Here is a 9346-nt window from a genome sequence, read left to right on the forward strand (position 1 = left end):
GAATGGGCTAAGCTCTCTGGGCCTCAGTTTCCCTCAGATGGACTCGGGGCGCTGTGAAGTTTCTTCCAGCTGGAACATTCCCCGATCCTACCAGTGCACCATGTGGCTATGAGACTCATCCCTCGCTCCCCAATATCCTCCTCCGGAGATCCCAGAGGACATTAGACTTTGTACCGGAAGACCCATAAATCCCATTTCCGAAAGTGCTGAAGTCAGGCCATGTTCAATGTCACAGTGCCGAATACAGCCCTCCATCTTCGCAATGTCTACCATTAACCCTCGGAATGAGCCCAACGGTTTCTACTCTGTGGCCCCGTGGGCCCGAGCGCCCTTGCTCTTGGAAACAATGTGAAGTCTCCCAGCTCCTCCTGAACGGCCTGCCTCTGGCAGAAGTTCATGGCAGGCTCATCACTAATTCTGTAACACAAAGTTCCCCAGAAGAAAGTAGCAGGCCTTTCTACAGGATAATGAACCCTCAGCGCGCTCTTAGGGGAGGGGAGGGGTTCTCTCTGCTCCTGCCGGGAGCCACCGGGAGAGTCTCTTCCCCTAAATCTCTTGGCCAGGGGGCAATCTCTTTTTCCAGCTTCTAGCTGTCAGTCCATATCTCTCCATTTCCCACTGCACCCCACAAAAGGCACAGACACACCCCATCCCTACCAGCACCGGCACGCTGGCCTCTCTCTGCCCCTTCTGGGCCAGCCCCACCCCAAACAACTTGGCTGTGCCATCTCGCTCTCACCAGACTGTGTGCAAATATCTTAAAGGAGCTGTTTCCAAAAAGGCAAGGGTGCCGTACAAATGAAAAGAATTTCTAAATGTCTTCCTCCAGGGGCCAGGGAGATTCCGTGGGGGCTCTGGGTACACCCGGGGGCTGGGGGAGCCTGAGATGGCTTTGTCGTTACCACAGTTCAGCTCAGTCTTGCATTTTAAGAACAGCGGGAAAGTAATACCGGCTGAAAGGAGGTTTCTGTGTGCTATTTAACTAAATGGCTCTGCAGCTGGAGAGAGCCATAGGCAGACGTGTTATGATTCAAGGGCTCCCAATTACAATGATCCTCTTTTATTGTATAAAAACAGCAACACAGCCATTTCCACCCTCCCAACGCCTGCTCTCTCCATCTCCTTCCCCCACTGGCTGGCGAGGGTGTTCAGCATCTCCAAAGTAGCGCCCAGAGTCTCCTCAGTCCCCAAGTGCAGCTTGCAGCCCCCTGGGATTCCTTCTCTCTAACACACAGGGAGGGGGTGGAGAGGGAGCAGTACCCCCTGAAGAATGTTCTGTCACAGACCCTGACGGAGGTTTTAGAGTTGTCTTTCTTGGAGCAGGGGTGGGGGGCGGGGGAGCGTTGGGGGACTAAGGATAACGAGCGCGGTTTTGGAAATCTCTTCTGTTGTGACTAAACTCACACATACACACACACTCCTACTCATGCATGCACACCCACACCCCTACGCCCCTTCAGCAGAAAAGCAATCAGACTGCCCAGAAGCGCGTCCTGAAACCGTCCCTTCTCCCCATCCTTCCTCCCAGCCTCCAGAAGCCAGCGGGGAGCATCCACCGGCTTTGGGATCAGACCGATCGGAGTTGGAATCCCGACTTGGCCACCTTCTCTCTGTGACCTTCGGCGAGAACCTGACCTTTCTGAGCTCTGGTTTCCTGTCTTTGCAATGGGGCAACCCTCCTGCTCTCGAAGCGCTCCTCATGGTCACAACTGAATGAACGCCACGGTGAGAGGAAAGTGTTCAGCACAGTGCCTGGTACATAGGAGGCGTTCCAGCTGGGGGCGTGTTGCTGTTCTCCAGGCGGCAACACCATGTGTTTGCAGTGTGGCTGGGTGTATAGGGAACTTTGTCATGGTTCCATCTCACCAGTCGGAGCAGACAAGGCAGGGGGGTGAGGGCCAAGACAGCTGGGGGCGGGCACGAAAGTCAGCCCCGCTGAGGAGTGTTCTTCTGGAGCCAACACTGATTCCAGCTCTCGTGTTTGCACAGCCCGTGCATGTGTACAGGAGTTCTCCCTCCTCAGGTTAGACTCCTGGACCTTCCTCGGTTTTCTGCAGACGTTCTGGAGTCTAAAAGCTGCGGTGGCAGCCTCCTCACCACAGAACTTGTATCCCAAGAACTCTTACCTACATCCTGCCTCCTCCCTTCTCAATGGCAGGCTCCTTCTCTCTCCCAGAGTCTATCCTGGGCCTCCAACAGAGAGGATTCCCTCCCAAAGACGGAAAGAACTCAATTTGGCTTCTCTCTGAGGCCCTGGGGATGCATGAATCCACTCCCCAAGCTGAACTTGACAGCGAATGGTTCCCAGGATTTTGCTGGTTTCCCCCCGCAGGGCAAACCCAGCATGGCTTTAAATCTAGAAGTAAACCCATCACATGCTTCTCACTTTTCTATCCTAAACCAAGCCTGTGTGCCCCCCAAACATACCACCGATCTCTTACACCAAAGCGACTGCCCGGTCACACTCCTTAACATCGCTCCCCCATGGATCAGTAGTACAAGCCTTCATTCACTGCAGACTCGCAGTGGTAACTACTATCGCAGTGAAACATTGTGTAGTAAGATTTAATCTCCACTGAGTGTTTCTTATACCAGAGGGTTGCAGTGGGGGCAGAAGAAGGAAGAAAGTGCGTGAACTGTGCCTTTTAACAGGTGAATTGTTCACCAGGGGGGTAAAGCGAGGTGTCAGCCAGAAAACTGGTTCTGGCTCTGGCTTTTTAAAATTCCATTTGAAAGTTTGGGTGGAAACTGATGTACTGTTGTCAGGACCGTTTCTCTCCTTGGGAGTCAACATGTGTGTGCGTGTACACACACACACACACACACACACACACACTCACTCTCTCTCTCACACCATTGCCAACTAACCCCTCTCAAATGCATGACTCTAAGCCTAGGAACAGGAAACAGATTGTGGGTGGATGTTCTTAAAATCACAACCTGTTTGATGGAGGGTGGGGGGCCTTACAGAAGGGTGGGGGAGGGGAGACAGGAAGGATTTTTTTTTCTATTTAAAAACGAAACTACCTTGTCAATACTAAAAGCAATGTCTACTTTACTGTCTACCACAGGGGACGTGAGTAGCCGAGCATCCTCTCAGGACCACGCTGTCTGGATTTGACCATGACACAGCACATTACAGACCCTGAGCGCTGCCCCAGGTCTCCCTGCGATATTCCAGGAAGGCTGTCCGTTTCAGTGGGAGAGGAGGGAGGACCATTCGATGAGATGGGGACAGTGGGGTTCTTGGAATCAATGATAAACATCCCCTGTGTTAATCACTTGGCACTTCAGGGAGACCGGGGAGTCACATGCCTGAGGCATGAGGCAGTGGCCGTGATGATGCTGGGCGTGATGACGGTGACAACAGCAGACGTGTCCTGAACACGGTGTTAGGTGCTATGCTAAGCCCTCTCGTAAGTTTCTTCTCAAGCTGCACAACAACTCGTAAGGCGGCTACTGGAACAATCTCCGTGTTCGGGATGTGGAAGCTGAGGTTCAGCAAGGTAAGTAACAGCCCAAAGTCATAAAGCTAACCACATTAGCAGAGAATCAGGGACGTGAGTCTTGCTGGAGGAATCCAGAGTGAAGAACCTGACAGAAGGCCCTCTGATGCCCTTTGGTCGCAACCCCCTGATTTAACGCAAAGGTGAAGCAGGGCGCCTGGTGGCTCAGTCAGTGAGGGGTCTGACTCTTGATTTGGCTCAGGTCATGATCTCAGCGGCATGAGATCAAACCCTGCTTTGGGCTCCATGCTCACTGGGGAGTCTGCTCAGGATTCTGACCCTCTCCACTCCCCCCTTCCTGCTTATGCGCACATGCACATGCTCGCACGCTCTCTCTCTCTCCCTCTCTCTTGCTCTCTTTTAAATAAATAAATAAATCTTAAAAAAATAAAGCAAGGGCGAAGGGTCATGACCAAAGTTATTCTAATGCAGGTAGGACCCAGGTGTCTGAGGGTCAGGAGGAAGGCCAAGTGTAGTGTTTGGGGAGTAACCGTACCTACCTCCACGGTTTTCAGCTCCACGAACTGAGATATGATAAGGCAGAGCTAGTTACCCCTGGGAAAAGCTGATTAACATCGGGTTAACTTTGGATTCCTGTCGGCAGAACCTAAAAGACATCTCCCCATCATTCCTTCCTTCCTTACTGCACTGTCTTCTTTCTGCCCTAAGGCAAAACTGGTCCCTTGGTCCAAAACTTTCCAGAACTCATTTTATTTTAAATAAGAACCAAGCTGATTTGTCTGCACAAGGCACATCGCTGTCAGTCTTACCTTCCTAAACACATGACATCCCTCAGAAACCTGCCGTAGCTCCCCGGTACCTATGCATTAAAAGCCAACCTCCTCCACGTCCACCCCCAAGTCTGGGCATCGTCGCTTTGCACAACCTTCCTGGCATCCCCCTCTCCACCCCCTCAGAACAGGCACAGCGACGTGGTTTTACCTTCGCCGGGAAAACCTTTCTTCCTCTCCTCTTAGGCCACACACACTGTATCCGCCAACTCAACAACCATTTGCACCATCCACCCCAATTTGTTCACGGCAGCAATGTGCCTACCCCAAAACACATGACTGTCCCTCCCTGGGTGGCCAGGCGGCACAGTTCTGGCCAACGAGCTAAGGACAAAAGTCCCTGAGAGGCAACTCTTCCCACATTAACAGTAAAGCCACACTAGGTAAATGCTCTAAGCCTCACTCATCCTGCTTTCTCTTTCCTGGAAGGCGGATGTGAAGCCTGGAGCCACAGCAACCACCTTCCCACCTCAAAAACATAGACCTGGGGCCAAAGGCCTGTACCTAAGAATGGCAAAGCGGAAAGACAGAGCCCGGGTCCCCAGTGGCACATCGTCCCACCCACCCTTCTCATTGACTGACACAAGTACGCCCCCTCTGGTTAAGTGGCCAGCGGTCAGGATTTCTGCTGCTAACAGCTGAACGCAGTCACACCCGACACACCTCCAGACACTGTCCCTCCTCATCCTATGGGTCAGTTCAGACGCTACCCCCTTTAGGAAATCCTCCACGATTCCCTCGGAGCACAGTAATTATGCCCTTCATTGTGCTTTTCTCAATTACAGCACTTAGTTAATCCTGCTTGATTTGGCTTGCCCGCTGCTCAGATTCCTAGGGGGTAGGGGGCGCTCGGATCCTGCCAGCCTCTCCTAGGGCCTGGGGCAGTGTTTTGCATTGAGGTTAGGGGGCTCTACCTCCCCAGCATCTCTATAATGTCTAGAGCAGCACACTGGAGCCTGAAGCGAGCGTGTTCCGGGGTCTAGCACTTCACTTACTAACTGTTGGGCCTTGGGCAAGTTGGAGAATCTCTCCGTGCCTCTGCTTCCTCATCTATAAAAGGGACAGAACAGCAGTACTTACCCCACAGGGTTGTCATGAAGACAAAGTAACCAGAAGCACTTATAAAAGTTCTTGGCATATAAAAAGGGCTAATGACCGCACTCTTCCCAGGATGATTATAGCTGCTGAATGAACAAATAGATCAACACACAGTTGCTAAATAAATGAATAAAAAAATGAAGCCCAGGAAAATTCTGGAGTTCAAACTCCAGGGTAGGGGTCACCATTCCTCCTTTTTCACCTACACCTGTCCCTTTACTTTTCCACACTAATGAGGACTCGCCCTATCCCAGAGCTGCCTTAACAGGAGTGTTGAAGGCAAAGAACCAAGGCCTTTGCATACTGGCTTCCCTTTTTGCTCTGCAGCTTTGGGCAAATTTCTTCACCTCTCTGAGCCTCAGTTTCCTCAACTGCAAACTGGAGATAATAACAGTCCTTATCTCACAGGGTTTTGGTGAGAATTAAATGAGAAAGCACCCGGAATAGAAAGCATTGTGCCTGGCCCACTAAAACAGTAAATGTTAGCCACCGTGATCGAACACTGTCATTATTCTCTTTGTCAAGTGCGTGGCGTCCCACTCAATCACACGGCCCTGATGGAGATGAGACACCTGGGGTGGGGGTCACCTCTCCGCAGGTCAAGATACCCTACATTTCATCAGAATATCCTTGAGTACCAACAAACACTTGTCATTCTATCTTTTCCTTTCCATGGGGCTTGGTTAATGTATCAGATTTCCCCTAAATCCCTGGCCTCTGATTTTCCCCCTAAGAGCCCTTAACTTCAGGTGCGTCCCCACTGACATCAAACTGAGCCAGAAGGGGCACATGCGCACAGGAACAATCTCAGCCTGGCTTTTCAGCACCCACAAAATTCCCACAGATCCCAGGTCCGGTTACTGTCAGTGATGCATCTCAGTCTTACTTGTAGATTCCCTCGGCGCCCTGCCTTAAAAGAAGATGTGTATACAGCTTTATATAATTTTCCCTTTAAACTTGAATCAAACCTTTATGTTAGTTCCATTCAAGCACTTGAGGGCTCCATTAATCTATTTTTACTTTTAAACATGCCATTTTACAAGATATTTATTCCACTTGGTTGTCATCCAAATGCTTTTTGACATTACTGCCCTGGGACTGAACTGCTTCAACTCAGGGCCCTCATAAATAGAAAATCACCTTTTGACTGAAGTCTTGAAGAGCTCTCAGAAGCTCACCCCCTTCACTACAACAGGCATTAATTTCTGCTCTACATAAAGGAGTGTGAGTGAGTGAGTGTGTGTGTGTGTGTGTGTGTGTGTGTGTGTGGTGTTTTAAGAGGGTAAGTGTGGGAGGTCTGAGCTATCCAAGGGATGAAGGGGAGGGATTCCTGCCCCCTCGAAAACCTGCCCAAGGGGGCCTGCTTCAGACCCGGAGAGCTGCTGACTTGGACAGACGGCGATCGATCGTCAGGGACCAGGTAGGGGAAGAACTCGAGGGCCGGACAAGACTCAGTGGACCACCACCCCCCCCCCCCCCGGGCCGGCGGGATAATGCGTCTTTCAAAGGATATGGGTCCAGGGAAAGTCATTATTCGCACCCCCCGCCCGCCCCCAACTCCGGACAAACAAAAGGCCGTCCCGAACAGCAGAATGCAGAGACCCCACTGGCTTTGAAGCCGATCAATCAGGTGGAAGCCCGAGCAAATCACAACTTGGCTTCCCCAAGTTTTCTCCCCAGCCTCACGAGACACCCTCCTCCTCCGCCTCCGAGCTCTGCACAGCTACGGGGCCGAGGGGACCGTCCTGGGATGCTCACTGGTTCCCAACTTTCTGCTCCTCTCCGTCTCCGCAGCCTCCTGCACAGCGGCCGGGAAAGGGCAAGTTGGCAGAGGCGAGGATACCAAGTCCTGCTGAAGCCACAAAGACACCGCAACACCAACAAAGATGAACCTCTCTCTCGCGGGGCGGACGCCAGCGCCAGCTGCCGCTCCGGGGGCGAGCGTGGGCTCGGCTGGCAGAGGCGGCCGCGGGCGTGGGCCGGCCGGCGGCGGACCGCGGGGCCACCACCCCCAGACCCCCCCACCCCGCCCCCGGTCGCCCCCCCCCACCCCCCGCCGGTCCCCTGCGCGGGCGCCCCGCCACCTGAGCCGGGCGTGGGGGCCGGCGCCGCGCTCCGGCCCTGCCCCCGGCAGGTAGCTCCCGCGGCCGCCCGCAGCCACCGGCGGCGACGAGAGGCGAGGCAGCCTCAGCCCACGGCGTCATGCTTCCTGCCACCACAGTACGGCGAATCGTCACCGGGAGAGGGGAGAAGAGGGGAGCGCGGGGGAGGGCGGGCAGCTCGCACACGCAGCCCCCCTGCCTGCCAAAGCCGCCGGGCCGGGCCACGTCCCGCCGGAGTCCCCGCGGGACCTGCCCCGTTTGCACAAAGCGCCGCGGCCGGGCCACGGAGGGAGGGAGACGGCCACGAAATAAATAAATAAAAACAGAGTCGGGTCTACGTAACGCCCTGTCGAAAGCGGACGCCATATTTTTTTGTGGCTTATGTCGACATAGGGAAACGTAGACATGTTTTTCCTCCTCCTCCTCCTCCTCGGTCTGGCTCCCATTTATCCAAACTTGTAATCAAAACTCTTAAAAAAAAAATCGCCCCCCCCTCCGGATCCTCTGATTTCCTCCCACCCGCAAAAAAGGGCCCGCACCGCCCCCCCCTTCCTTACCCCCACCCCCCTTCCAATCACAAACCCGGCCAAGTCCCATTAACAACACATTTTCGGGAGCCGCGGCGGCGGCGGCGGCGGTGGGAAAGTTGGGCTGGAGTGGCCGGCGCCCGGCGTGCGGGGCTCGGGGCTGGCGGCGCCGGGCGGGGGGTGCCGGGCGCCGAGGCGAAGTTTCTTACCTGCGCCGGGGCTGGGGACGCGGGGACCCGGGCTGGGAGCGCGGAGACGCGGCACGGGCGTTCCAAAATGGAACTCTGCTGGCTCCCCCCACCCACTCCCCACTCCCCACCGGGCTCCGGGCTCGGGCTCCGTGGGAAAGAGGGGCACGGCCAGCCTGCCAGACAGACGGACAGGAAAAGCCCCCGTACGGGGAACAGTGGCCAAAATTTTAAAAAGAAAAAAAAAAAAAAAAAAAAAAAAAGAAGGGGAAAAAAAAAAGGGGAAAAAAAATGTCTCGATCAGTGGGGAATCTACGCCAAAACCCACATGATCTGTAACGTCAGCATGCGTATTTGCATACGATACCACCACCCGAGCTGCCACCCGGGCTCGGGTTCCGCAGAAAGTTACAAAGTGAAATTCGGCCCCCTCCGGAGACGCCGGCGAAATGTCATTTTCAGGCGGGAGCTGGGTGGGGGGAGGCTGGCCCTAAAGGCGCTGGTTACTAGCCGAGGTTGGGGGGGGGGGGCAGTAAATTAACTTAAAAGTCTGAGCCCAGTAACGGACTCGGAGGAATTTCTGCGAGGGGAGGAGGGGGAGGCGCGAGCGAGATCATTGAATATTAAGCACGACCCGGCCCGGCGGCCGCGGCCAAACCCTCCCGGTGCAATACCCATTTTCTTTATGAAAAGTTCAAGGTGTCACTGATGAGCTCAACAAACTGTTGATCCTGACCACGTGGAGTGGCAGACGGAGGGACTGCGGGGCTCGGCTGCTGGCCCTGAGCCGCGGCACCCCCAGACCCCGCGTCCCTCTCTCGGCTCTAGGGGCCGCGCGCGCGGGTGGGGCCGCCACGCACCCAGGGCGCTGTCTGCCCTTTCTCCGCGTCTTTAGGCTCAGGGAAATAATAACTTAAAAAAAAATTTTTTTTTAAGCGAGTTACGTTTTGCTCCTGGAATAGTAATAAGAGGGCTTGGGGTAGGGAGGGTGAGAAAGAGCCCCCACTTATATAACTTGAAATTAGATGGCTTTTGCTGGGGAGATTCGGAGATTTGCGCTTGCGCCAGGTCTGAGGTTGGCTAAAGATCCTCAAACTTTTCCCCTTAAGAGCCAATAAACAAACAGACGCCCCG

General features: G+C 54.2%; 1 protein-coding gene across 1 annotated transcript in view; it reads right to left on the minus strand.

The window, feature by feature from the left end:
* Nucleotides 1-9001, minus strand: part of ZHX2 (zinc fingers and homeoboxes 2) — a 156491-nt gene extending 147490 nt beyond the window's left edge. Inside the window, exon 1 of the mRNA XM_059165705.1 lies at nt 8234-9001. The gene's annotated coding sequence lies outside the window, so the exon portion shown is untranslated. The remainder of the gene's footprint in view (nt 1-8233) is intronic.
* Between the last annotated feature and the right edge of the window lie 345 nt (nt 9002-9346).

Source organism: Mustela lutreola, chromosome 3 (genome assembly GCF_030435805.1).
Source record: "Mustela lutreola isolate mMusLut2 chromosome 3, mMusLut2.pri, whole genome shotgun sequence".
In the NCBI taxonomy this organism is placed as follows: Eukaryota; Metazoa; Chordata; class Mammalia; order Carnivora; family Mustelidae; genus Mustela; species Mustela lutreola.